Genomic DNA, 23,295 nt, shown 5'->3' with positions numbered 1-23,295 from the left:
TATAGTTCTGCCTGGAACATGGATGTAGGTGAAGACTCTAACTGTAAGGTAATGTGCTATGAATCTGCATTTTTACTTCACTGGCTTCTGATTCAGTCTACTAGGGGTGTATCAGATTAGGTGTTTTCAGTAGGCATGCCAGTGGCTTGTCTGTGATAGGACTGGGAAATACTTGATGTCCGCAGATGACACATAAAACCATGAATTTCTCAAAACTAGGTAAAGTATTCAAATTGCTAGATATTTTGAAAATAAAAGAAACTGGTAAAGGTGTGAGTTAATCTCAATGAACTTGATGATATAAAATAATAATAAAGCACTAACAGATGAATAACTACAGTGCAATTGAAAGGAATAAGAACAGTAGTATAGAGAAAAAGTACTAAATGAAGTAAAAGTGTGTTAGAAGAATCTCATGTTTTTCTGTGAAGCGGACATGACATTAATGATGACAGATAACAATGAGTGATATGTGTATATGTGTATGTTTTCCAATTTCAAAACTAATGGAAGGGGTCTGGTGCTGTAGTGCAGCAACAGCATCTGATATAGGAGTGCTGGTTCAAGTTCCAGGTGCTTTGCTTCGTCCTCAGCACCCAGCTACTGTTCATGCAAACGCCCACTTCAGAGATCTGCTAGGAGTTCCTGGCTCCTGAATTCAGTCTGGCATAGCCCCGGCTGTTAAGGCCCGTTGGGAAGTTAAACAGCAGATAACAGATCTTTTTCTCTCTATCTCTCCTCTCTCTGTCACTCTGCCTTTCAAATAAATAAAATTTTATTTTATTTTGAAAATTTTTAAAGAGTTAAAGAATTGTGTGAATGAATAAGGCAAAACAAAAGAAGTTGAATTAAAATCTGTTTCCACATGAGATTGGTCATATTCAGGGTAGGAAAAAATATTTGCTATTCATGCATTCAATAAAGGATTGATATCCAGAATACATAAGGAGCTCAAGAAATTCCGCAGGGCCAGCACTGTGACATAGCGGTAAAGCCGCTGCTTTCAGTGCGGGCATCCCATATGAGCCCTGGATTGAGTTCTGGCTGCTCCACTTCTGGTCCAGCTCTCTGCTATGGCCTGGGAAAGCAGTAGCGGATGGACCAAGTCCTTGGGCCCTTCACCTGCACGGGAGACCAGTAAGAGGCTCCTGGCTCCTGGCTACAGCCGTTGAGATCATCTGGGGAATGAACCAGCAGATGGAAGACCTCTCTTTCCCTCTGCCTCTGCCTCTCTGTAACTCTGCCTTTCAAATGAATACATAAATCTAAGAGAGAAAGAGAGAGAGAGAGAGAGAGAGAGAGGAAGGAAGGAAGGAAGGAAGGAAGGAAGGAAGGAAGGAAGGAAAGAGCTTGAGGAAGTTGAGAGTAGCTCTTTACTTGAATTCAGCTCCTTCCAAAAATTGTGCTATAGTGAGGCCCCGGTGCCTTAAAATGTGAACTTATTTGGAAATAGGTTTCGTTCTAATGTCATCTGTGCAGATGAGGTCTCATTACAGTGCAGTGGGACTGGTGGCCACAGGAGAAGAAGCAACGTGATAAGCAAGCACTCAGAAGAAGGTCATGTGAAAGTTGCAGTTATGCTCTCACAAAAGCTAAGGAGCTGCCAGGAACCATGAGAGAGGCCCGTGACAGAGCATGTCCTAGTACCCCACGAGACACCATGGCACTGTGGACACTTTCATCTCTGACTATCACCTCCAAATCAGTGGGACAATATATTTCCATTGTTTAAGCCATTCAGTCTGTGGTGCTTGGTTGTGGCATCTCAAGCAAAGTAATAAAAGAACTGGATTCCACGGCTGATTAAATATGATAAAATCAATCAGTGCTCTCAACACTGATAGACAACAGTTTTCTTCATCTGGCTAACTCTAACTGAACCTGGTTCTCTTCTTAGACCTCAGCTCCCTCGTGCGCTATTTTCTTTCCCAGTTATTTTACATCTGGGTCAAGAGCTTGGTTAGATGTCCTTATTTCTTATCACCACTCCTAGATTATTCTCCCTTTCTTTTTTTAAGATTTATTTATTTTTTACTTGAGAGTTGGAGTTACACAGAGAGAGAAGAGGCAGAGAGAGAGAGAAAGAGAGAGAGAGAGAGTCTCCCATCCGATGGTTCACTCCCCAATTGGCCTCAAAGGCTGGAACTGCGCTGATCCGAAGCCAGGTCCAGGAGCTTCTTCTGGGTCTCCCACGTGGGTGCAGGGGCCCAAGGACTTGGGCTATCCTCCGCTGCTATCTCAGGCCACAGCAGAGAGCTGGATCGGAAGTGGAGCAGCGGGGACTAGAACCCAGCGCCCATATGTGATGCTGGCGCCTCAAGCCAGGGTGTTAACCCGCTGCGCCACAGCGCCCGACCCATCTCCCTTTCTACTCTCTAAAAACCTTTTGAGTACCCACCACCACACTTAATCCATAGTCCTTTGCTTTCACTGCAGCTTGTTTTTCAATTAATTGGCCACAGGTATCATGACAGAATGTCTCTCAGGCTGTGTCTCTCTTGTTAAATTTTCCCTAACATCCCACTGGACTTCTCAGGATTCATTTATCCTTGAGCTTCTGCATTTGGTGTTTCTTCTCTTTGAGTACTTGTCTCCCAAGTACTCTACGCATATGTTGGCATTTCTTTTAGTTATTTTCTCAAATGTAACGATCTCAGTGTAGCTGCTTCTGGCCTCCTATTGTAAAATTGTAAACTCTTTCCTAATACTCCCTATCCTTGTGCTAGTTATTTGTGTGTGTGGGTGGGGGGTGGGGGGGATATGTGTCTTACATAGAATTTGTAATAAATTATTGTACAAGTCATACATAAATTCATTCTCTTTTTCCTGTTTATTACTCTCATTGGAATCAGGTATCTGTTTTTCTTTGTTTCTTTCTATTTCAGACACTATAGCCTACCTTATAAGAGGTGAAGTTTTTTTCATATCCCCAGTTCCCGCATCCATGCATTCAAAGACCCAAAAATAAAAAATGTGAGGGTACTTTAAAAAAGGCCTTAGAAACTAAAAGTAGAAGATATGTTTATTTTGGTGCCGAAAAATTCTGAATTCCACACATACATGTAATGGGAAAAAATCCGGAAAGTTCCAGAAAGTAAAATTTGAATATGCCACATGAAAAGCACTACATTAAATCCCCTGAATAGAACAATGTATAGATTCGCCCTGCTTTACCCTCCAGCCATTTCACAGATCCTCAGTCTTTCTCCAGAATTTATTGCTGGAATATTGTTCTTCTGACATCTTATTCATGCACTATGTAGTTAGGCCCTTGATGGTTGTGTCTGTACATAACATATACAGACTAATTTTTCTTTTCACCATTCCCTAAACAATATTTGATAATACCTATTTATATTGCACTTACATTGCATTGGGTATTATAAGTAAACTGGATATGAATTAAAGTATTCAGGAGAGTGTGCATATGTTGCAGAAAAATGCTATACAATTGCTTATAAGATATTTGACTTTTGTGTCTGTGGGAGATGTGGGAATCACTGAGGTATAAATATGTGGAAAGTTGAATAGAAAAGATAACAGTACAAAAAATTAAAATATCTAATCAAAATTATTGCTTACATTCCTTAAAATTTATACAGCTATTGAATTATTTTCATCTGAAGGCTAACATGATAAACATCATATTTTAGAAATTTATCTTTTGAGGCACTAAGAGGATGGATTGAAGCAATGAAGCAGACTAGTTAAGCATTAACTACAGAGGGTTGTGTTTGTTTCAGTGGTTAAAATGCCATTTGCGATGTCCACTTCCCATATTGGAGGGCCTACATTCAAGTCTTGGCTCTGTTTCAGATTCCAGCTTACTGCTAATGTGCACCCTATGGCTCAAGTAGTTGGCTCCTTGCCACACATGTTGGGGATCTAGATTGAGTTTCTACTTCCTGGCTTTGGTTTGCTCACCCCCATATATTGTTGGGAATTTGGTAAGTGAACCAGTAAAAAGAAAATTATCTCTCCCCTCATCCTCCATATTTGTCTATCTCTGCCATTTAAATAAATAAGTTAATAAAAATAAGGAATATTTACACTGGTTTAAATAAAGACTTAAGAGAAATGAAAATAGGAATGTAAAATAGCATGCAAGTTTTATATGGAGAACAAAAGGTCAACAATAGCCATTTTATATTGAAGGGGAAAACAACATTAGAGAACTGACAGAAACAAACTTCAAGTCTTTTGATCAAGCTACATCAATCAAGACCATATGTTACTCATGAAGCAGTAGATAAATAGAGATATAAAATAAAATAGTGATGTCAAAAACAAAACCCAGACAAATAAGTCAACTGATTTTTTTGATAGTGCAGAAAGAAGAGTCCTCTCAACAACTAATGCTGGAATAATGAGTATCCATATGTGAAAGTCAGTCTATACACAGACCTTACACTCTTCTCACAAATTAACTGAGATGGATCACAGTTACAGACCATTTTTAAATCTAACATACACTTACCTAAATAAATATATTATGTAAAAGTATAAAAATCTTAGAGAAAATCTACAGGGCCTTGGGTTTGGCAATGACTTTTAGCACACTAAAGAAACAGTCCATGACAGAAAGTGTATTTGTGTTGGACATAACTTATTTAAAATCCCATGAATGATACTGTCAAAAAGAATGAGAGGAAAGTTACAACATGGGAGAAAATATTTGTAAAATGCATGTCCTATAGTTATTATCCAAAAATATGCAAATAACTCTTAAAATCAAACAATATAAAAATGAAAAAGGGACAAAAGGAGTAAACAACTCACCAATGAAATACAAACTTGGAAAGTAAGAATATGAGAATACATCCAAATCATATAATTAGGAAAATACAAATGAAAATAATAATCAATATCACTAAGCACCTATTAGAATGGATAAAATCACACACAGGCAATACCACATGCTGGGGAGCACATAGATTAAGAGGATCTCTCATTTATGTGTGGCAGGAATTAAAAATTTTACAGATTTTTTTTTAACTTTTATTTAGTAAATATAAATTTCCAAAGTACAGCTAATGGATTACAATGGCTTTCCCCCCCCCATAACTTCCCTCCCACCTGCACCCCTCCCATCTCCTGCTCCCTCTCCCATTCCATTCACATCAAGATTCATTTTCAATTATCTTTATACAGAAGATCAATTTAGTATATAATAAGTAAGGATTTCATCAGTTTGCACCCACACAGAACATAAAGTGTAAAATACTGTTTGAGTACTAGTTATAGCATTAATTCACATTTGACAACACATTAAGGACAGAGATCCCACATGAGGAGTAAGTGCACAGTGACTCCTATTGTTGACTTAACAATTTGACACTCTTGTTTATGGCATCAGTGTTCTCCCTAGGCTCTTGTCATGAGTTACCAAGGCTATGGAAGCCTTTTGAGTTCATCAACTTCTATCTTATTTAGACAAGGTCATAGTCAGAGTGGAAGTTCTCCCCTCCCTTCAGAGAAAGGTACCTCCTTCTTTGATGGCCCATTCTTTCCACTGGGATCTGACTCACAGAGATCTTTCATTTAGGTCCTCTTTTTTTTTGCCAGAGTTTCTTGGCTTTCCATGCCTAAAATACTCTCATGGGCTCTTCAGCCAGATCCGAATGCCTTAAGGGCTGATTCTGAGGCCAGAGTGCTGTTTAGGACATCTGCCATTCTATGAGTCTGTTGTGTATCCTGCTTCCCATTTTGGATAATTCTCTCCCTTTTTAATTCTATCAGTTAGTATTCACAGACCCTAGTCTTGTTTGTGTGATCCCTTTGACTCTTAGAGCTATCAGTATGATCAATTGTGAACTGAAATTGATCACCTGACTAGTGAGATGGCATTGGTACATGCCACCTTGATGGGATTGAATTGGAATCCCTGGCACATTGGAATACTGTCTAGCATTATCTTATAATACCAAGCAATAATTTTTTAAAGATTTATTTCTTTATTTGAAAGTTAGAGGTACATAGAGAAAGGAGAGACAGAGAGAGAGAGAGAGAGAGAGAGGTCTTCCATCCGATGGTTCACTCCCTATTTGGTCCCAAAGGCCAGAGCTGCGCCAATCTGAAGCCAGGATCCAGGAGCTTCTTCTGGGTCTCCCACAAGGGACGAGGGTTCCAAGGACCTGGGCCATCTTCCACTGCTTTCCCAGGCCATAGCAGAGAGCTGGAATGGAAGTGGAGCAACTGCGAGTAGAACCAGTGCCTGTATTCTGTGTCCGTTGCTCCTCTTCCAGGTCAGCTCTCTGCTGTGGCCCAGGAAGCAGTGGAGGATGGCCCAAGTGCTTGGGCCCTGCACCTGCATGGGAGACCAGGAAGAAGCACCTGGCTCCTGGCTTCGGATTAGCACAGCGTGCTGGCCGTAGCAGCCATTTTGGGGGTGAACCAACGGAAGGAAGACCTTTCTCTCTGTCACTCTCTCTCACTGTCTAACTCTGCCTGTCAAAAAAAAATGTACATATTCACAAACACCCACACATGGAAATTTCATTGCATCTTTGGTTGCCAATATTTGTAAGCTACCAAGATGTCCTTCAGTAGGTCAATGGACAAATATTTTAAGCATTAAAATAAATTATTGATCCACTAAAAGTTAATTAAATATATGGTAAAATATAGAATGCACATTACTAAGTGGAGGAAGTGAATATGAAAAGACTACAGACTCTATGATTCTACATATATAAACTTCTGGAAAAGGCAAAACTATGGAGACAGTGAAAAGATCAACAGTTGTTAGGGGGTTTATTGAAGGGCGAGATGGATGAATAGGTGGACAAGTGATTTTGAGGTAATGAAACTATTCTGATACTATAATGATAGATGCATGTTAACATTTGTGAGATCCATAGCATACACAGCACCAAGGGTGAATAGTGATGCAAAATTTGGGTGATAATGATGTGTAAGCACTGGTTTAATGATCTTATGAGATGCTGGCAGGGAGAAGTTACGTATGTCGAGTGGGGCGAGTATAAGGGAACTCTTCCTAACTTATACTAATTTTACTAGGAATCTACAACTTCTCTGAAAAGTGAAGTCTATTTAAGAAAAAGATCAAGCTGTTTCATGACATTTCTGTGTAACTCTCTAGATCTTATAAATGTGTAGCCCCATGTGCATAGCACAGTAGGATACATTTAAGAAGCACAGTCTGAGAACAACAGTAAGGTATTTTAAAGCAATTTTGTTCTTCATTCATTTTTCCTAAACAACAAATTAGTTCCAAATCATGAACAAAGTGCCATTTCCAATTCATGAACAAAGTGCCATTTCCAAAGTTGTCTGTTCCTCTACTCTTCAAGTCCTATAAACCCCAAAAGTACTCTGGAAATCCTCCCACGACAATAATTCCTTTCTAAAAAATGCTCTATTGTTTTTGTTACTCATTTCCTGTCTTGAAGACCCTCTGTATTGATCACTTAACCTCACCTTCAGAAAACAAGGTATCCTTCAGTTTAGAAGCAAATGGAAAGGGTGAATATGTTTTACTGTTTGTTTTGGGACAAGATTGTGAGTACTTTCATTTGAGTTCATTTTGTCCTGTCACATAAAAGATGGACATTTCAAGGCTTTGTGATTGATTTGATATAGAGAAGGGGAAAAATGAATCACCCAAAGACCTCAGACTTTCACAGTCATTCACTCAGTATTGATTGAATGCTTCCCAACTGCCAGATGCACCATCCGTTTTGCAACTACTTTCTCAACTCAGCAAAAGCAGTGGGATCCTACACTACTTCACATTTGAGTAAATATGCGGATACAAGCAGTGTGATAAATATAATAGTAGCAAAGGCACAAAGTTATATGGAAGCAGAAAAGATATATAAAGAGAGATATATTATAATATTAGACTATATTAATATTCTTGACAGTCTGTGAGGTATTTAAATGGAATGTCCACTAGGCTGTCAAATATAGGAATGAAATTTATTTGGAGGATTGGAATTGCAAGTGAAGTGGTACAAAGCCATGATAGTGAGTGAAGGCACTGATGAAAACTGCATAGAGTAAGATGAGAGAAGCATATCTCTCAAACCTTAGAGAAAAAAAATCAAATAAATTGTAGTTAGTGGGAGAGAGTAATGGAAGCTAAAAGGGATGCAAATGTTTCTGGTAAAGTACTGAATGCTATGTAAGAATTAAGGAAAACAAATGGAAAATGGTCTTGACTTTGTTAATCAGGGGAATACTGATGGTCTTAGCAAAAACAGTCTAATGGTATAGTGAAGTCAAGTAAAGTGAGTTAAGGAGGAAGGGTGGAAAACAAGCTGAAAATAACTGCAAGTAAAAAGAAAAAGGAAGAGCAGGCCCTCTGCCTAGTGGTGAAGATGTTGTTTGGGATGCTCACATGCCAGTGTTCAAGTCCCAGCCCCACTCCAAAATCCAGCTTCCTGCTAATGCTACCTTGAGAGGCAGGAGATGATAGCTCAAAACCCGAGTACCTACAACACACAAGTGAGACCTGGATTGAGTTCTCAGGTCTTGGCTTCAATCTCTTGCACATCTGGCTATTATGGACATTTGGGAAGTGAAACAGTAGATGGCACTCTCTCTCTCTCTCTTTCTCTCTCTTTCTCTTTCTCTCTCTCTCCCCTTCTCTCCCTCTTTCTCTCTCTTTCTCTTCCTCTCTGTCTCCCTGTCAACTCAAAATATGTAAGAAAGAACGGAGGGAAAGAAAAAAGAGAAAGAGAAATTAAGAAGTAAAGAGAAGAAGATAAAGAATGAAAGAAGAAGGAAGGAAGGAAGGAAGGAAGGAAGGAAGGAAGGAAGGAAGGAAGGAAGGAAGGAAGGAAAGAAGGAAAGGAGGGAGGGAGGGAGAGAGGGAGGGAGGAAAAAAGGAAAGAAGGGAGGGAAGGAGGGAGGGAGGGAGGAAGGAAGGGAGAGAGAAAGAGAAAGGAAGGCAAAGGAAGTAAAATAGTTACAAGAATAAAAACTTTGCATTCCTGAGGAATACGCCTTTATGAATCAAGTGAGAACTCTACAGATAAACTCTGAAATTTCAGAGAAAGGAACAATTCCTGCAAACAGAAGCCACCAGGATATTGGAGAGGGATGTGAATTGTTCTAGTCATTGAAGAATAGCAGGGTTTGGAGTTGAAGGGGAGTAGAATGAGATTTGAAACAGAGGAGAAAACCAAGATCCAGGAACAAGGGAAATGTCATGATCAATTTTATCCTTAGAGTTACAGTAGAGTGTTCATTTTCTGTGTGTTTCTACATACACTAAAGGTAAATCAACTTATAGCCAGAAGCAACAAAATGATTGCCATCAACTTTTCATTGCTTTGGCTTAGATCAATAATCATTGTGTGAAAATCATTGCTATATTTAATGTTGACTTATAGCCTTGTTAATTGGCTCAGTGTACAATCACAGAAGTAGTTAACCATAAAACATGAAAATACATATTTGGCCTTTATATTCTTGGATGCAAGTCAATTAGAGACAGAGGTGAATGAATAAAGCTATAATGTAAAAATTTACTTGACTTATGAATGACTAAAGCAGAAAAATAAATTTGCCAAATATTTAAAATAGAAGTTTAAATTCAAGTAATCACAAAGGAATACATTATATTACTTACCTATCTTGGATATCTTTCCATACCTATGAGATATACATATGGAGTCTAATTTTTCATGGGATTCTGTAAAATGCATGCATTTGTGTGTTTGTGTGATTCCATTGCATTGGAATTATAATTTTTAGTGTTTGCTTTATAAACATTTAAGATATTTTGAGCATTTTGGAAGCAAAATAACATTTAATAAAAGTAATTAATATAAAAAATCAAAATTTATATTAATTGGCTCTTTTATGTCAATTTAATGTTACTAACAGTGTTACAATTATATCCACAAGTTACATTGATATCCAGTTTTCCAGAAGTTATATTTTAATATTTTCCATATTCATTTTCTGAATTTAGATGGTTATTGCTTTATAATTATAAATGGAATCTGCCTACATTGTAGTAACAAAAGATCACTACTACATAACTTACAGCAGTCAATATATAAATTTCCAGATAAAATTTAGAAAATTTAGAACCAAATAACCAATCTATTACCTAGTTTAAAGGAAGCTCTATCAATATTAATTTCATGCTATTGTCTTGCATTTAGGAAGTTATGTATTTTACATTATATCCTATTGACTTTATTTTTTAAATATTTATTTATTGCTTTGAAAGGTAGATTTGCAGAGAGGCAGAGGTGGAGAGAGAGAGAGAGAGAGAGCGAGAGAGAGAGAGAGAGAGAAAGAGATCTTCCACCCAATGGAATGGCTGGAGGTGAGCCCATCTGAAGCCAGGAGCCAGGAGCTTTTTAGAAGTCTCCTACGTGGGTGCAGGGGCCCAAACACTTGGGACATCTTCTGCTGCTTTCTCAGGTGCATTAGCAGGGAGCTGGATCAGAAGTGGAGCAGCAGGGCCTGGAACCAGCACCCACATGGAATGCTGGCACTGTAGATGGTTGCTTTACCCACTATGCCACAGTGCTGACCCTTACTATCGATGTTAGCTACTAGTAATAGAAAATAACATTCTTCAAAACTGATATAATTTTAATTTTTAACTTATATTTTGTTAATTTTTGTTATGGTGAAACACGCATAGATAAACTTTACTATTTTAACTATTCCATTTATATAATTAATTGGCATTAAATTCATTCAATGTTTTGTAACTTCACCACTATCTTGCGTACAAACAGCTATAAATAAAAATTATCATAATTTGTATTCAAAGACCTCAATGAATGAATGGAGAATTTAATGCTCAGAGAAGTGAAGTGACTAGCTCAATGTCACACAACTAATATCAACCTACGTTTATTGATTAACTCTAAATCTCTTTGTCCATTGCTAAGTTCCTGTATTTGTGCTCTCTTAAGAAGTAGAATTTTCTTCACCATGCATGATACTTAAAGAACTTTATTAAAATAGGAAATATTGAGATTTTCTTTCATTTTCTATTTATAAATTTTATATGTTATACCTACTATGTATGCTTTTTGCTTATTTCTCTTAAATCAAACATTAACTTTACATATATGATTGAATACATATTTATCAAAAAGAGAAATTCCCCATTTATTTTCACTGCTATGCCTGTTATTTTTCATCCTTAATGGTTAATATTTTCACTTGTAGGTACTGCCAAACAAAAACTTACTTGACCATTAACTGACTGGAAATAAATGGATAGTAAATATGTCTTGAATAAAATTTTATCCTCCACTCAAAACTAATCTAGGCTACAGAATTTTCAAAGTTTGGAAAATCATTGTGAATTTCTTCAGAAGAAATTTGGAATGATTTCAAGCATTCTGCTACTTGTCAGAGGCAATATTTCTCGAGATGTTCCTATTTTAATACTTGTTGAGTGGAATCTAGAATTATTATAAAAATTATTTATAGATGCTTTAAAGGCCCCCAGCACTGGACAGAAATAATTCACTCAGCAAGACTTTGTGGCAGAAAATACTGGAGATTATGAAATATCAAATATCACATTGCTCTTCAAAATGTTTCTGGGGAAAGGGAATTGAAGGAATATAAGTGGTGTTTATTTAAATGTGGAACCCAAAGGTCAGTTTAAAATAAACTAGCACAGTTTTGGTGAAACTTAGAATATAACTGGTGTCTTTTATTTTCAATCTAGGTCAACATTTTTAATTTATAAGTTAAAACAGTTCAATGCACTGTCCAAAAGACTTCTGCGGTAGGGACAACTGGCTTGACTAGAATATAGGTGGTGGCAAGGAATGCTTCTTGTGTTTCCTGTATGACTGACCACAAGGCTTTGGAATGAGCACTCAGTTTAGAAGACCAACTAAGAACATCATATTCATTTTTGGTTTATCTAGTTCCAGTTTCTGAACCCTTGCCTAAATTGCTAGCCTACTCCAATTCCATATTGCCTTTTTTTCAGGCATGCCAGAGAATCAAAATGAAACATCCAACACCTTCTGTTTTTCCCTGATTTATGATCTTTCATTAAGATGTTTGGTTGTTAGCAATTTTCTTTTTTTTTTTTTCTTTTTTGACAGGCAGAGTGGACAGTGAGAGAGAGAGACAGAGAGAAAGGTCTTCCTTTGCCGTTGGTTCACCCTCCAATGACCGCCGCTGCCGGCACACCGCACTGATCCGAAGGCAGGAGCCAGGTGCTTCTCCTGGTCTCCCATGGGGTGCAGGGCCCAAGCACTTGGGCCATCTTTCACTGCACTCCTGGTCCACAGCAGAGAGCTGGCCTGGAAGAGGGGCAACTGGGACAGAATCCGGCGCCCTGACCAGGACTAGAACCCGGTGTGCCGGCGCCACAAGGCGGAGGATTAGCCTAGTGAGCCGCAGGGCCGGCCTAGTAATTTTCAAGACTATGATGACTCAGATTAAAATGTTGTTCAAGGAAGTTTGGTTCACGTTAGCATTAATGCTATGAATATTCACATATGCTGTAAGTATCCAGTAGAGACAGTGAAGATCAGGATTTAGATCATTATCTCCAAGTGAGGGTTTTGGGAATGGTCAATGTTCACCATTCAGTACAAAATGTTACATTTTATGCCGATGTCAGAGGGCTAATGGATGTCATTAAAGCTTAATTCCATTAATTTAGTCTCTTATGTCTCCAACTTTGTTCTCGGAATATTGTGTTTATTGTTATGTTCAACCCTCCCAGGTTTTCTTAGATGTATTATTATCTCATTCAAAGACCATGAACCTGAGGCATAGAAGGATTAGTTAGTTTTCTCAAGAGTGTATCATCAGTAAGTTCAAAAGTACAATACTACTCACATTTAGTAGGTTCCAATGTCTCTACTGGTCTTCAACTGTGTTATGATACTGTCTCATTTTCACAAAAATTTCACCAAAATTTCTAGTTCTTTACATAACTGTTATCTATCAGGGTTCAAAAGTCACAATTCAACCAAACAATCTCTGTACTTCTTAATATTTAGAAGTTCTCAGAAGCCAGAATTATCTTCCTTATTTATGCTTCTGATGGTTAGGTATTTTCCTTCTTATAAGAGCTCAAAAGAATAGTAAAAAAAAATGAATTTAAATAAGAACAAATCTTTCACCTAAATTTATCATTTTATTTTAGAAATGTACATTTAGTAAATAATCCTTTTATGAATATTTTCTTTCATATTGTAAGCCTCACCTTGATTATTATATTGCCACTATAGTTTTACTCTACTAGTAGTTATTAGAATTTTGTAATCTTCTCTGCTCTCCAACAACTGGATCTGGGTTTTGGCAGAGCAGGGAGTTCACTTTAAAGCATTTATCTGTATGTCTTACAATAACATAAAGAAAAACAGCGAGAAACTGTGTGGTGACCACCACTTACACTCAAGATAGACATTTCCTCCGCAGAAGTTTGTGGTCCATGGCCCTGCAGTCTGTGTGGTTCCTTTGATTGACTGGAATTACACTGATTTTTCGAAAGTTTTGGTTTTAGTGATTGCAAAGAAACAACTTCTCATATTTAATCTGCTGATAAAACAGAAACCAATTTCCTTTTTTTAAAAACATCTTTCATCATACAAAGGTAACTATACTGTCCCTGTAGTCTTTAATTTGTCCACTGACTACCATTCTGTTTTCAACTCTTGCTAATATGGCATGATTCCCAGATGTCTTTCATGTTTTACATTGATCAATCCCATGCTATCTACCTATTATTGACTGAGTACTCTCTAAGCACTCTTGACATCAAATAGCTTTTGATTCAATGGGTGGCACTGATACACATAGAGTAACTGCAGTTTTTCTACTTACTACTTGTTGATTTCTTTATTTAGTGGGGGGTTAAGCTAGTGATTATAAAGTGAATTAAAATATATCATTGTGAAAATATAGAAGAAAATAAGAAAGGCAGGAAGAAGGAGGGAGTGTAGGGAGGGAAGTATCATTACACTCTTTTTTTTTAAAAGATTTTATTTATTTATTTGAAAGTTAGAGTTACAGACAGTGAGAGGGAGAGACAGGGAGAAAGGTCCTCCCTCCACTGGCTCACTCTCCAAATGGCTGCAATAGCCAGAGCTATGCTGATCCGAAGCCAGGAGCCAGGAGCCTCTTCCCCATCTCCCACGTCGGTGCAGGGGCCCAAGGACTGGGGCCATCCTCTACTGCTTTCTCAGGCCATAGCAGAAAGCTGGATTGGAAGAGGAGCAGCCTGGACTAGAATCGGTGCCCATATGGGATGCTGGTGAAGCAGGAGAAGAATTAACCCACTGTGCCACGGTGTCGGCCGGCCCCTCATTAAATTCTTAAAAATGTATGTATGGGGACCTGTGCTGTGGCACAGTAGGTTAATCCTCTGCCTGTGGTGCTGGCATCCCATATGGGCCTCTGTTCTAGTCCCAGCTGCTCCTCTTAGATCCTGCTCCTCTTAGATCCTAGGAAAGCAGCAGAATGGCCCAGAATCTTGGGCCCCTGCACTCACATGGGAGACTGGAAAGAACCTCCTGGCTTATGGCTTCTGATCAACTCAGCTGTGGCCATTGAGGCCATTTGGGGAGTGAACCACCAGATGGAAGACATTTCTCTCTGTCTTTCCCTCTCACTGTAACTCTCTCAAAAAATAAATAGAATCATTAGGGCTGGCACTGCGGCTCACTAGGCTAATCCTCCGCCTTGCGGCACCGGCACACCGGGTTCTAGTCCCAGTCAGGGCGCCGGATTCTGTCCCGGTTGCCCCTCTTCCAGGCCACCTCTCTGCTGTGGCCCAGGAAGGCAGTGCAGGATGGCCCAAGTGCTTGGGCCCTGCACCTGCATGGGAGACCAGGAGAAGCACCTGGCTCCTGCCTTTGCATCAGCACTGTGCTCCAGCCGCAGCGGCCATTGGAGGGTGAACCAACGGTAAAAGGAAGACCTTTCTCTCTGTCTCTCTTACTGTCCACTCTGCCTGTCAAAAATAAAAAAAAATCATTAAAAAAAAACTGTATGTATCAAAGGCATGAAATTTGTTCCCAATATATATAAATTTTTAAAAAAATTTAAAAACTAATATATAGAAATGTGTGTGTGTGTGTGTGTGTGTGTGGAGTTGAGGAGCAACATATGGTCCACTCCGGGGGGGAGGAATTTCAGAGATAACTGCTTTTAGTAGGAGGCATCAGGAACCTGAGTTTGTCAATCAGGTCAGATGTGTGCTAAACAGGATGTCTGAGAACTGTTTCTTTGTGTCTTTGATGTGGAGACTGTGATTCTCTCAGTGCACTCTGAGTGTACAATAGCACTGTATTTGGCTTATCACGCCTAGTAGTTTTGGAGTTTGAACGAGTTTTTATAATTGGTGAAATACTAATATATATGTTATTTTAATTATGCACAAGTATAATATATATATACATAATTATATTTATTCTTCCGAATATTATTTATTTGGGTCTACCATTCTAGCAATTTGAGTAATTTTTTGGAATATTTATTTTTTTGACAGGCAGAGTTAGACAGTGAGAGAAAGAGACAGATCTTCCTTCTGTTGGTTCACACCCCAAATGGTCACCATGGCCAGCGCTACGCCAATCTGAAGCCAGAAGCCAGGTGCTTCTTCCTGGTCTCCCATGCGGGTGCAGGGCCCAAGAACTTGGGCCATCCTCCACTGCCTTCCCAGGCCACAGCAGAGAGCTGGACTGGAAGAGGTGCAACCGGGACAGAATCTGGCACCCCAGCCGGGACTAGAACCTGGTATGCCGGCGCCGCAGGTGGAGGATTAGCCTAGTGAGCCGTGGCACGGGCCGGAATATTGATTTTTACCTGTTAGAATGAGCTTGGGGAATTGGTTTTCTGATGCTTAAGTTTCATTAACATCATTGGCTTTTATGCTATATGGGAAAAAAAAAAAAAACAAAATAATTTGAATTCATTTACTCACAAACTCTTACAAATTATGAAAAAGTGAAATTGATAATTACATTTTCCAAAATGGATTTAGTTTTCTGCTCTCCAGAGAAAGTAACACAAAACAGTATGCCATATTCTAAACTCTACCAAATAGCTTTAGAGAACTGAGAAGAATAATCAATAGGCAGAATCCAAATTCAAGCCGTCAGCTCACATATTACAGGAAATTGGTACTCCTTGTCACATTTTCCCACTAAATAATAATGTTGCTCAATTTGATATATAACTTTTGAATATATTTTCTGAGTGACAATTTCTCAGAAAGACATTACCTGATCGGTAGTAGCCATAGCTTTCATTTATTAGCCTTAAGTCCCACACCTCGGAGAACTCATAGAGACTACCATTACATTTCTCCTACTGTCCCATTTCCCCTCAAGGGGATGGAATCCCCCTAAGTATTATTTCACTCATCCTGCTACCTTGAAAGGTGATGATGTCTGTTGCATACTAAAAACAATAGAAAATAATGCTTAACATCATTATCATCATGAGCATTATTGTGCAAAGATTTTCAATATCTATTTTCTATGTTCAAAATGAGAATTATATCCAGACTGAGAAATAGAATAATTTAGTAGTAAATCAAGTTGAACTTATTGGTCAAATTTAGCATCATTTCTGTGGTTATTAAGAAAATGCCTTATTTCAAGCAAACTGGCTTCACAAACTGAGATATCAGCAATCTTAATACTACACACTAATTAATAGGTATAATTGATAAATGATTGCCTATGTTTCAATTAACAGAACATTATGTAAAAATCTGAATTGTTTTAATATAAGGATTAGTGAAAGATTGGTTGAGAAAGAAATCAAATTTAAATTCTGACTCTAATTATTCACTTGCACTTTGTAGTGATGAATAGAATTAGGACTTTTCTACACACTCATAGGAGCATATGCATCTCTGCATCTGTTTCCTTTCCTTGTATTAATCTTTAGTGTCGCTATATTTATTTCTGAGGCTTAAGTGATTTTTATGTAGGCGTGAAAGACTATGCGGTACATCAGAAAAGAAGAACTCTTTTGAGATGTCTGATAAAATATGACAAATTGTGTGTATCAGCAGTCTACAGTTGAATATCTGATTCAGGAATGAAGTCAAACCAAAGCATCCAAATGTGCCGAATAACTTTTCCTTCCCTCTTTTTCTTCCCTTAGCATGGCAGCCTTTAGGCTGTAGATGAATGTTTCTATGTTGAAACTACTAACTGCAAAATGGTGAGTGGTGATTTAAAGTACAAATATAAGGATTATTTATATTTATTATTATAATTTTACCACCAAACTGCATTGTAAACATGCCACTGACAAGGGGAGAGGAGAATGTGGAAAGCGAGCAAAATAGTCTACTAAAGAATTTAACAAACCCATGGGAACTCATAAGTGGAGAGCAGTCCAATAATTTTAAGACTGATGTCATCACTTCTCTGATAGGAATTTCCTAATCTACCTTACCTTTCTTTTACCATTTAACATACTTTAATTTCATTTTTTTTGCATCTTTCACACTTATTTTGTGCTTAAACCAGGTCATTTGATTAATAATTCTTCCCTGCTAAACATAAGTGGCTTGGTCTCTCGCTGTGCAAGAAACATTTAAGTTGAAGCAGCAAAATATAGTAAAACCAAAAGGGGAAGGGAGAAGGAAGGAGAAAAGGAAGAATGAAAGAAACATGGAGGGAAGGAGAGAGAAGAAAACAGGCAGGATGTAGGGAGGGTGGGAGAGAGAAAGGAAGAGAAGGAAGGGGAAGAGAGGGAAGGAGGGAAGGGAAGGGAAGGGAAGGGAAGGGAAGGGAAGGGAAGGGAAGGGAAGGAAGGAAGGAAGGAAGGAAGGAAGGAAGGAAGGAAGGAAGGAAAGAAGATGGACAAGAACGAGAGAGGAGGGAGAGGAAGGAAAAGAGGGAAAAAAGAAAAAGAGAGAAAGACATAAAAAGAAAGAAGAAAGAATTGAGAGAATGGGGAACTCGAAAGGCAGGAAGGTAAAGAAGGAAACACGTGAAGATTGAAGCAAGTGAGGAGAGATTATGGGAGAATTTATATTTTTACCTTGCCTTAGGACATTCTAAGCTTGGCCATGTGACTTTCAACCTCCCTCTGGTTATCCTTGAAGATAATTCAATTAAAGACTTTAAATAAGGAGGTTTCAATGTTTTAAGCAAAACTGGCAACAAGTTCTGTTCATGGTAGATTGTTTCAATTATGGAAATTCTTTTACTCCGGGAAAACAAAGTGTTTGTGCTAGTGTATTGTCTGTGTCAGTATGGTGTATGTTAATTTGCTAAAAATTACTTTATTAATTCTTAAATATTTAAAACGGTGATATCTGAAAGTGAAAATATGGTTTTGTGCAAAATTCTCAATTCTAGTTGAGACAACATCTTTGTTTTTACACATATTCTTAATATATCAAATTATGTTCTCAAGTATTCAAAGATTTCTAGTTTCAATCTTAATTTTTTTCAAATATTTAATTTTAATGAATTAATCATGAGTATTCATTTGGTGTTAATGAAAATCTTTAAATCTCTCCTGAAATTTTTTGAGGTAGTACATATGGGAGCATTTCATAAAAGTTGTGGAAAGTGATATTTAAGGGCCAGCTCTGTGGCTCAATAGGTTATACCTGAGGGGCAAGCTGGTTCAAGTTCTGGCTACTCCACTTTGGATCCAGCTCCCTGCAGATGGCCTGGGAAAGCAGTGGAAGATGGCTCAAGTGCTTAGGCCTCTCCACCCACGAGGGAGATGGAAGAAGCTCCTGGCTCCTGGCTTTGAATTGGCCCAGCTCTGGCCCTTGCAGCCATCTCTGTCTGAACTCTGCCTCTCAAATAAATACATAAATATTTTTTTAAAAAAGAAAATGATATTAAAATAAGTTTGTGTTTGTTTGCTAAACATTTTGAAATCCATGCTTAGTGTTTTCATAAGGTACATTTTCATTAACTGTTTGGAAATCTCAGACCTAGATTTGCTCAAAAAGTCAATTGAAAGTCATCATTCAGTTTGCCATATGTAGTTATTTTGCTATAATCTATTTAATGGTCTGAATTATCTGGATACTCATGGAAATATACAAATTATAAAAAGGGAAAGGAAATAAATACTTCAAGTTGTATCTTCAGACATTTTCACTTGTAGGAATGGAGAGGGACTATTTACATTCCAAAAATATCTATTTGTCTTGAAATGCCCAAAGCCATTGGTGAGTTTGGAATTGGGTTTAGAAGAGATATGTTATCAATTTAATGTTATTTCCAAAAGAAATTTCAGATTTGTTAAGTTTAGAATGTGGTAACATTTCTTTGAAAACTGAGATAAAGAAAGCTTAGAAATAGGGCTGTATTTATATGTTCTGTATTGCAGTTGACACCTCTAACTTCTGAAGCTTGCTGAAAATACCTAAAAAGAAGAATGTATTTAACACCCTGTATAACGGCATAGCTGAAACTTTGCTTAAGTGTTAAAGAAAAGATTGACTAAATGTTATATCATGATGGCTGAAGGCACTAGCACTGTGTCTGACACCTGACCCATTTCTCTCACTTCATGAACTTAAAATAAATTAACAGACATCATGATTTCTCTTTCCTAGTTATTTGGGGACCATGATGAACCAGAATTATCTTCTCTTTTATTGGGTAGCATCACACAATATTTACAACAACAACATTTAACATAAATACTTTTTCTGTAAATTTTACTAGACCAATCACTTCAATAAAATTTTCAGTTTCTTATTTGGAGATGTATCCATGTGTCATTTCTGATCTCTCTGCCATCTCCAAGATGATGATTAGACCATGTATTGCATCTTTGTTTTTTTTTTTCTTTTCCAGAGTTTAATGCTGTATTTCATTAGAGCTTCTACTACCCTTATTTACATTATTTCATTCGACCTTAACAAAGAAGAAATCTTTGTTACTTTCACATTTTGCTATACCCTGACTATATTTATTCTTTAATTATCTCACAATTTGTAGTGGAGAAAAAAAAATCCATCAGGTTAGACTTTAAACATAATGCATTATCAGTGAATTTCAACCCAGAAAAAATTAGCCTTCTGGGTGCACAGCTTCTCAGTCTTGGCTTCTAGCCAGGGCTGATATTTTAGCTTTATTTTATAAGTTTCCCCAGCTGCTGTCCAAATCTGGGGAGGCAGCACCAGCCAGAATCTCTAGTTTGAACACAGTATGGTGAATTTTTTGCTATTCTCCCTGAGCAGTTGCTACTAAATGAAGCACAGAAAGTTTGATCTTTGAATTTAATTCCCAAAGGCCTCTTTCCACTCTAACAAAAAGTGCAGGTGGATCATCTAAATACTAGACCTATTGGGGACAACTGTTTCATTGCTTCAGAAACATTCACTTAACAGTTTTTAAGAACTGATTTTAAAGTGGTTATTGAAATATAGAACTAAATTTATTTAAAATCCAAAAAACATAATGCTTTGAGGAGAAGAAATAATATGTATAACAGTTCTAATACTTTGATAAAATACAGAAGATTGTTTCTTTAGTAAGTGAACATATACATGAGCATTTATTTCTATTTTGTGAAACAATATATATTAAATTTACATTACTGTAAAAAGACTTAACACATCCCTGAATAATAAGCTCAACAAGTTAAAAAAAAATTCTAGTCTAGTGGGTACACAGGCAATAGGTATAAACAATAATTGAATGGAAAAATGACCATTTCACCCATATACATTAAATTTTAAAGTAATCACAGATCACTAAAGTAATATAGTATTAACATTCTTAATCATTGGTTTCACAAGGGTATAAAACAAAGTATTATCAAGTATCAAAATCTCAATTATTTTTAATATGTATTATTTTAATTTTTTTTAGCATTAATTTTAAAAAAGGAAAGTAATTTTAATATTCTAATGAGATTTTGTCTGTCACTTAGTTAAGGACAATGCCTAAGTTTCTCAATTACATCCATATAATTTTTCCTTTTTGGGTGATTTTAATGTTACAGTAAATAAATCACATGCACTGTAAATTTTTAAAGGGTTTGCTATGAATCAATGTTATTAGTGACCAGTTGCCATTCACAAAGTGTTAAAATGACTATTGTGCTTAGTGATCGGTTTCCAAAAATCTTCCCATTACTTTATTAGGAAGAATCTATGAATGTAAATGCTGTGTAATAATGATCATCATAAGGTTGTAACAATATTCTTAATTCTAATAAACAACAGCAATCACAGCACAATTTCTCATTTATTCACTGAGACAAATCTAAGTGGCAAGTGTGTTTTGCTTATTAATCACTTTTTATGAATTCCTATTGAAGACTGTTCTTGTCAATGGACTTTATATTCTCAACAGACACTCACTTTATGAAATAAACATGATCAATGTAGCACCTAGCTGGCATGTGGATATAGCTAATTGGCATGCTATTAATAGAAGTGATTAAAATTATCCTTTTGAAGTAAAAAAAATCTTTTTAAAACACTTGTGGGAGTATTTACCGCTTCCTAGTCTTGGGAAAATTCAAACAATTATAGTAGCTTTTATCTTCATCAATTTCATTTTGTGACAAGAAACTTCAGCATTTTACCAATGAAATTCATGAGAAAGTGGATAACTAATTCTAAGAGCAGTAGAAACATACATCTGTTGGTATGCGATTTACTTTAAGGCATTTATGATCCTGTGCTAATGAAAAATTTCAGAAAAAAGTTACTGTAAAAGGAAGCAAATGTAAGTTTGAAAGAAATATAAACCTGTTCAGCACTAAATGAGAATCCACAGTTTATCCTATAATAAACAAAACATCATCACATGGAAATACTATGCTAGTAACTCTGAAAAACACTGTTTTTATTAATCAGGACAAGTTACAAGAAAAACAAGGCTTATGTTTCTTTTTTATTTGACTTCCTCTAACAGAGATATTAGAAAGGATGGGTAAAAACATGTTTAAAAAACATGTCCCGCCCCCCCCCCAACTTACTTTGTGCATGAGGAATTTGGAGCTATTTACAGGTGTGTCATAAAAACTGTTTCTGTCCTCCTGAGAATATATTCTCATGGCATATGACATATATTGTTCTAAGAATTTATTTTTCTTTCTGTATAGGAGCTAGGAGGAAAGCATTTATTTCTTTATAAGCAATTTATGACTGTATCATACAATTTCAAATGCCTGTGACAGCTGTTTCTCTAAAGTAGACCATCAGAACAGAGTATGTCTATAAATCTTAGGTCCCAAGAAAAGGAGTTCTCATCTTGGGTAATTTGAATGCCATGTTGTCTGTAATACTTCTAGGGGAAATATCTACAGTTAGCTTTCAATATTGGGTTTATAAAATTGTCAATTTCAAGCTGCAAATGCTAAAGCTGTTATCAAGTGAGAGTTTTTTATGCAAATGTCCTGGCAGCTGTTAAAATTTAAGTTCTATTTTTTTTTATTTCTCAGGTAGGATTTTATTTTCCATTGTGGTGCCAATACAACTTCTGCAAACCATTATGACAGGTAAGCACACACATGCTGAAAAGGGCAATTGAAAATGGTTTAAAACATAGTCTATCTTTACATAAATCTTTCACAAATAAAACTTTATTGTGTTCAACTCGTTTACATAGCCAAGCAACATATATCCATTTATTGTACACACCTCAATTTCAGCAAATCAAGCAGTAACTTACCTAGAGAAGCATTTCATTTTTTTTTCTCTTCCTAACTTGACTTTATCCCGAGTTAGAACATAAGAGATCCAGTATTCAGGTTCACTTGGCTCCAGGTTAATTAGAAGGAGCTTCAGTTCAATCTGCCTCTACAATATTCCGAGAGCACTCTTTAGCGCCAGTCCTAGTATCTGAACTCTTCCAGCAGAGTCTTTTTATTTATACACACATTGTCCTTTTCAAAACAAGCAGCCAGCTGGAATGATTCAAACCTCTGTTCAGCACACCGTTCAAATGCAGCTTCCTTCTTGGACAGGAGAATTACACCAGGGAGCAGACCGAGTACTGCAAAAAGGCTATGAGAACTATTTAATCACCGGAATACCAGCTGCTCCTGCTCTGCTGCTGCTCCTGCTGCTGCGCCTCTTGTTTAGCTGTAGTCGGTCTTCCCCTCCCTCCCTCTTTCTCTCATATCCACAGAACTATAAAGGCAGCTCTGCCGGATTATGATTGGCAGAAACAGCCAATTCCTCCAGCTAATCATCCTCAAGACTTTCAAGGACCTGGAGCTGCCGTGATGTCATCGAGTCGGTGGGATGTTACACATGAATCTATTTCAACAGAAGCTAATTCAGCTATCGCTGCATTCCTCTCCCACCACAGTGATTGATTAGATGCTCCTTGACAATTTGCATAATCTTTCATTGTACAGTTG

General features: G+C 37.2%; 1 protein-coding gene across 1 annotated transcript in view; it reads right to left on the bottom strand.

Annotated features, from left to right (window-relative positions):
* Positions 1 to 23,076, bottom strand: part of NDST4 (N-deacetylase and N-sulfotransferase 4) — a 295,027-nt gene extending 271,951 nt beyond the window's left edge. The window contains exon 1 of the mRNA XM_051820067.2: positions 22,602 to 23,076. The gene's annotated coding sequence lies outside the window, so the exon portion shown is untranslated. The remainder of the gene's footprint in view (positions 1 to 22,601) is intronic.
* Between the last annotated feature and the right edge of the window lie 219 nt (positions 23,077 to 23,295).

This window comes from Oryctolagus cuniculus, chromosome 8, assembly GCF_964237555.1.
Source record: "Oryctolagus cuniculus chromosome 8, mOryCun1.1, whole genome shotgun sequence".
Classification (NCBI taxonomy): domain Eukaryota; kingdom Metazoa; phylum Chordata; class Mammalia; order Lagomorpha; family Leporidae; genus Oryctolagus; species Oryctolagus cuniculus.
The sequence above is the reverse complement of the archived record's forward strand: the minus strand, read 5'-3'. Positions and strand labels throughout refer to the sequence as shown.